This window comes from Marmota marmota, unplaced genomic scaffold, assembly GCF_001458135.2.
Source record: "Marmota marmota marmota unplaced genomic scaffold, marMar, whole genome shotgun sequence".
Classification (NCBI taxonomy): Eukaryota; Metazoa; Chordata; class Mammalia; order Rodentia; family Sciuridae; genus Marmota; species Marmota marmota.
In genome coordinates this window covers 2,844,340-2,850,974 of record NW_025999949.1, presented here as the reverse complement: position 1 = coordinate 2,850,974, position 6,635 = coordinate 2,844,340, and the positions used below count along the sequence as shown (strand labels likewise).

The following is a 6,635-nucleotide window of genomic DNA, read 5'->3' as shown; positions in this document are numbered from 1 at the left end:
TTCTGTTTCAGTAGCATTTCAACAACTTTCACAGTGTGATTAATTTACATTCCTGCTTTGGCATCATGGCTCTTAGAGTACCATGTGGACCCTGGTCTTAAAGAACCCACTGGATTGAACAAAAAACAAAAATGGAAGACTCGGCCACTCTCCATTCCCCTGTGGTGTCATAGCTTTTCTGGATTTGTGACACTTACTACCATTCCATAAGACACTGAGGGGCTTTTCAAAGTTAGAGAAATGAATGATTACTTTGGAGAAGGGTTAGAAAATTATTAAGAGTAATTCATTAAAATGATAACATGGTGGCTTGAAGAAGTTAAGCCATTCATTTTGGATCAGCAACATAAATGACCAAAATATCATGTTCACTTTTACTCAGTAAAGCATGAGCAGTAAAAGTATTACATTTTTTAGTTACTGTTATATACTCTCCTTTAAATAATTGAGTACTATACATAGATATTCAAATATATTCACCAAATAAACCAGGAAAGTCCCCTCTCTTCTCTCACTCAAATGAGAAATAAACTTTATTTTCTTGAAGGCCTAAGATCCTTCAAGATTCCTTTGAAGGTCATATCCCTCAAAATATTTATTTGTTGTTTTAAAAACATAACCAAGAAAGCAAAGAAACCAATTAAAATGAAGAAAGGGAAATGAAAAACACATGTGAAAAAAATACCCAACATCATTAGCCATTAGAGAGATGCATTCTAAAAACAAAAGATATCATGATACACCCACCAGAGTGGCTATAATCAAAGACACTGACAATTCTAAGGGTTGGTAAGGATGTAGAACAGGAACTCTTGAATACTGCTGGTGAGAATACAAAATGGTACCACTTTGGAAATGGCTTCTTATAAAGTTCAACCCAAAGTTACTATTAAATCCCTCAATCCCTCTCCTAGGTATTTAACCCAGAGAAATACAAGCATATGTTCACACAAAAACTAAAACGTGCAAGTTTACAGCATCTTTATTCACACTAGTCAAAAACTAGAAATAACCAAATGTCCAACAACAGGTGAGTAAATAAACACATTCTGGTATATTCATATAAGGGAATATTACTCTGTAATTAAAAGGAATAGACTAAATAGAGCCACACGTTTTAACGAATGTGAAAATGTAATTCAATGAAGGATGAATTACTTTTAACAAATGACACTGGGACATTAAGACATCCACAATTGAAAGAGAAAAAAAAATCAGAAATAAAGAAAGGGGGATGGAGAGGGGAGGGAGATTTTGGAGTGGTGGGAATGTTTTATTGCATATTGTGATTCTGGAGAGAGTAATATGATTATGTAACATAAGCAAGTTTTAATCAAAACTCACCATACCATTCATCTAAAGTTAGTGAATTTTAGTATATGTAAATTATATTTTAATATATTAGAAAAAATTCAAAAGTGCCCCAATACATAAATCAAAGAAAAAATTCTTAATCTTTCTATACCATTTATTAAATAACTTATACATTTTTATAAAATACAAAACAAAATAAAATAATTTTGTCAAATTAGGAAAAGAGACATTGGAATTACTGTACATAGTGGACATGAATATGATAAAATATGGTGATGGATTATTTTAACATTTATCCATTTAGCCAGGAAAAATGTAGTATAATCTACTAAAAGAGACTCATGCTATACCAGAGCACTCAGAAAATGCTCTAGAGCCACAGAATCCACAACAAGTATGTAAAGTATGTAACAATTTTAGGGTTATTTAGGTCACTATTGGTTAGGATTAGGTTTAACTGCAAATACAGAAATTCCAAATAAGCAGGAGCTTAATTACATAAAATTCTACTCAGCAACAACAATGACAATGCAGAGGTTCACAGGTCAGGGCTGGTCTGGCAGTCCTAAGTTGTGAGAGCCCAGCTGCCTTCAGCTTCAAGGTTCTGCTTTCCTTTGCATTCTGCCTCACACAGGTTGGCTTGCTAGGCTCTTGACGGTGTCCATATTCTGGAAGGGGAAGAGACAAAGCACAGTATAAACCTTCCCATTAAGGACAATCTCCAGAGGTCTCACATGAAATATCTCCTTACATCTCTTTGGGCATTTCTTATTTACATGGCACACTTAATTGGATGGAAGGCTAAGAAATGAGGTCTTCAACGCTTCTTAAAAGAAGAAATACAAATGGCCAACAAATATATGAAAAAATATTTAACCTCATGAGCAATTAGGGAACTGAACATCAAAACTACATTGAGATTCCATCTCACACCAGTCAAATTGGCAATTATCAAGAATACAAACAATAATAAAAAGGGAACACTTATATACCATTGGTGGGATTGTAAATTAGCACAACCACTATGGAAATCAGTATGAGGTTTCTCGAAAGACTACGCATAGAACCACCAAATGACCCAGCTATACCACTTCTCAGTATTTACCCTGAACGATGAAAGTCATATACTACGATGATACATGCATACCAATGTTTATAGCAGCACAATTCACAATAGCCAAACTATGGTACCAGCCTAGGTGTCTATCTACAGACCTAGGATAAAGAAAATGTGGTTTGTATACACAACGGAGTTTTATTCAGCCATAAAGAAAAATGAAATATGTCATTTGCAAGAAAATGGATGGAACTAGAGACCATTATGTTAAGCAAAATAAGTCAAACTCAGAAGGTCAAGGGTCATATATTTTCTCCCAAGTGGGGAAACTAGAGAGGAAACAGGAAAAGAAAGGTAAGGGTAAATCTCATGAAAATCAAAAGAAGATGAGTAAAGGAAAGGGACAAAGGGGTAGGAGGGAGGCGGGTAATGTTGGGAAGTGATATTGACCAAATAATATTGTCATACTCTGTGCATGTACAAATACGTAACAACAAATTCCATCATTATGTACAATTACAACACACCAGTAAAAATGTATAATAAAATAAAAAATGCACCTGTTCATAAAAAGAAAGGAAGGAAAGGAAGGAAGGAAAGAAATATAGTCTTTATTTCAGGGAGCCACATACCCAGGTGAGTATCAGAAATTCCATTAGTAATGAGAAGAAAGGGACAGTATTCCCAATAACCAAGATAAGGAACCAAGATAAGTAGTGTTGATGGATAAATGAATTGAGAAATGGGGTATATATATATATATATATATATTGTGTGTATATACATAATAGAGTATTATTCCTCCATAAAGAAGAATGAGATTCTGCCATTTGTAGGAAAATGGAAGGAACCAGAAGACATGATGATAAATAAAATCAACTAAATACAGAAAGACAAGTACTGTACATGTTCTCCCACATATGAAAAATTAAATTACCTGAAAATAAAAGAGGGATAGGTGTTGGAAGAGAGGAGAGGGGGGAGGGATAAGGAAGAATTAAGAGTGGACACAATCTACACATGGTATGCATGTAGGGAATATCACAGTGGATCCCAATAATTTTTGCAACTAACATATGATCATAATTATAGTTAAAAATTGAGGGAAAAATTTCTTTAAAAGGAAGAAAGTATACAGGACAAACTTTGCAGATCCATGCACAGGCCATCCTTAGATTTGCTTCTTCAAATGTTCTCAAGCCTCTAATTCTTGATAAGTCTGAACAAGAATTATGAGTTTCCTAAAAAAAAAATCTAAACATCCAACATGCAGGGAAAGTAGATCAGTTGTAAAGCACTTGTCTAGCATGTGTGAGGTACTGGGTTCAATTCCTAGCACTGGGGGAAAAAAAAAGTAAAAATGCTAAAACATCCAACACTTATGAATTGATTTGCATTTATTCATACTTAATTTTTGTAAGAAATTGTACTAAGTGCAAAATTATTGAGGGAAAGAAACACGTGGAGGGAGAAAAACCTCATTATTAATAACAATTTAAAAATTTATGTACTCTCTTTGGTAGTATATACGCCAAAAAAAAAAAAAAAAACTTACTACTAATCTGTGATATTTAAAATATACCTTTCTTGAAATTTTCTATAAATTTGATCAATGCAGCAAGGGATTAAAATTTGTCTTTTAAAAATAGTAGGTTTTGTTTTTCTATTTAATCCCATATGTTTATCTATATAATCTTTTTCTGTATTTTCATAAATACAGTTAAAGACGATGTTTAAATTTTAATAGTCTCTTTTAATTGATTTCTTGAGTCTGTTCCCTGAATTAAGTAAATGTTTCAAAAAACACAATGTCCCGTTTATTGTTAGTATTTAAACATAACTGGATCATTCAAGTCTTATTTCTCTTCCCCATTTTTACTCCCTATCTCATTTTTATTGTTACCAAATCTAGACCAGGGTCCTTTGCAAAAAACCAAATATAATAAAATGTATTCATTTTTTTCCTAATAAAAAATACTCCCCTCTATTTCCAAGTTTAAATACTTCATTTATTCATATTATTATCCATATATAGAGGTATTAGTAGTCACCAAAATGTTTTCCTCTTTTAAAAACCACTTACTTTGTTTCATAATTCTTCCATCAACCAGTCTTTACCAGTTATCTATGAAGAGGTGGCCAGTATATTTTTTTCCTTCCCAAAATGTGATTATATTGTGGTCCAAAAGTGTCTTTTTGGTTTTCATCTTTCCAATCTTGGCACCTGATATATCTATTATTTAAACAGCTATTCCAGCTGGGCACAGTGGTGTACACTGTAATTCCAAGGACAGGAGGCTCCAGGCAGGAGGATCACAAGTTTGAAGACAGCCTGAGAAACTTAGTGAGACCCTGTCTCAAAATAGAAAATAAAAAGGGCTGGAGATCTAGCTCAGTTGTAGAGTACCCCTGGGTTCAATCTATAAAATAAAATAACTAAAATAGCTATTTCATAAATATTTTTTAAAGAATAAATGTGACCTTTCCAGGACCCATATCCATTGAAGTTGTTCTGCTTTTTATTTTCTTTCTTTCTTCTTCTTCTTCTTCTTCTTTTCCCCCTTAGTATCAGATATTGAACCCAGACCTCCTGCATGCTAGGCCAGCACTGTAGCACTGAGCACTGAGCCTGGCTTTGTTCTGTTTTTCTAAAAATGAGGACAATCATCCTTGGGGGTAACAACCATTTTACTGACATTCCAGAATCGCCTGGTCTTGATACTATTTACTTACCCTTCCAGAAAAGACCCTGGGACGTTTGACAAAGAACTGTAGAATGTCATAATCAAAGCCTCATGGTGAAATATGCTGTGCACTCCTGTTTCTGTACATCAAGTCTTGGCACTTTCTCTGGATTTGGTAGTCTGTTTCTTCTCAGGTCAAGTTCAATGGCCACTTCTCTTCCCAGTCCTCTTATACTCAGCTTCCTCTAATAAAACAATCAAGCCTTTTTGTCAGTAGCCAAGGGTTAATTTTCCTTTCCAAAGCTTGACCTTGGTAATGTTTTCTGTCCCTAACCTCTATAGAGGCTGCCTACCTGAGACATTAACTGATTTATGCCATCTGCATGCATAAGCTAGCTGTGTTAGGAAAGTCACAAAAGAAAGCTGACCTCAGAACTGCTTAGATAGATCTTTGGACAAATGGTGGTTTAGAAAACCAATCCCACATGCATGCTTTTCTTCCACTGGTCACTTACCAAATTAACATGTTCCTACAATTTTTTTTTTCAATTATTCAAGCCTAAAGCCTACTGACAGTGTTAGCCTGACTGAAAAAAAAATCAATGTTTAACAAATAAGTGAGGCATTAATTGTGTGAAAGTCAATCATGTCAAAAACACATCTGACTTGCCCAGAATAACTGTCTCATGTTCTATATAGTGGATTTGGTTTACATTTCCTATTAAGTCACTGAAATAGCTTAGGAATTTCTGAGGATTTTATGGCTAAAAAAGAGTAAGAACTCCTCCTAAAAAATAAGTTCAAGTTTAGAGTAATTGCCCCAGAGGAATGACAGAGGAAGCTAGAATACAGAAATTCTGCTCATAGGTCCAGGAAAAATTTTATATCAGGCCCCAGGAAAACTGCCAGAAATTCACATTATGCTTGATTCCTTTTTCAGATGTGTGTTTTGCTAGAAAGGGGAAAAATAAAACAAAAATTTTCTTCTGATACATATGCATTTTTATTGTATTTTAAACCCACAATGAATTCCAAATGTTCACTTTACTTAATCTTGAGTATTCAGGACTGAAATCCATACAAAGAAGGGATGTGGTCTTCTGACCTCTCCACTCCATGATTACTTTTGAAGGTGAACTGATCACTTCTGAATTTTAAACGAGTGCAAAATTGAAACTCCCACGTGTCTTTACCTGCCTCAAGGCATGGCCACATGGTAGCAAGCTCCACTGGTCTAGCAGACAGTGTAGCACCAATACTTTCTCTCATTTTTATTTTTTCCTACTTCTCCATAGAAACGATTCCCAAATTCAGACAAACTTGTATTACAAACCAACACCTTCATTTCTGGTCCAACAGTCACTTCCAAAATCTATTCCTAATGCTTCATACCAAATTAAAATCTTCACCTTTGGTTATAAAATGAAAAAAAAATAGTAAAATTATCATTGACTGAAGATTTAAGGTTAAAACGTTAAAATGATGCCAAGATTCTTATTATAACCTTTCCTTTCTTCTCATTGAAAGATCATGTGTTTTTGAAAAATAAGTACAAACCATTCGCAAGAGTCTAGGAAGAC

At 34.2% G+C, this 6,635-nt stretch overlaps 1 long non-coding RNA gene across 1 annotated transcript; it reads right to left on the bottom strand.

Annotated features, from left to right (window-relative positions):
• Window positions 1–964: 964 nt before the first annotated feature.
• On the bottom strand, window positions 965–6,635 carry LOC125616487. The gene is made up of 2 exons (XR_007347118.1): window positions 5,105–6,635; window positions 965–1,982 (listed from the first exon to the last, which is right to left on the bottom strand). It is a non-coding gene; the product is annotated as an uncharacterized LOC125616487 (long non-coding RNA).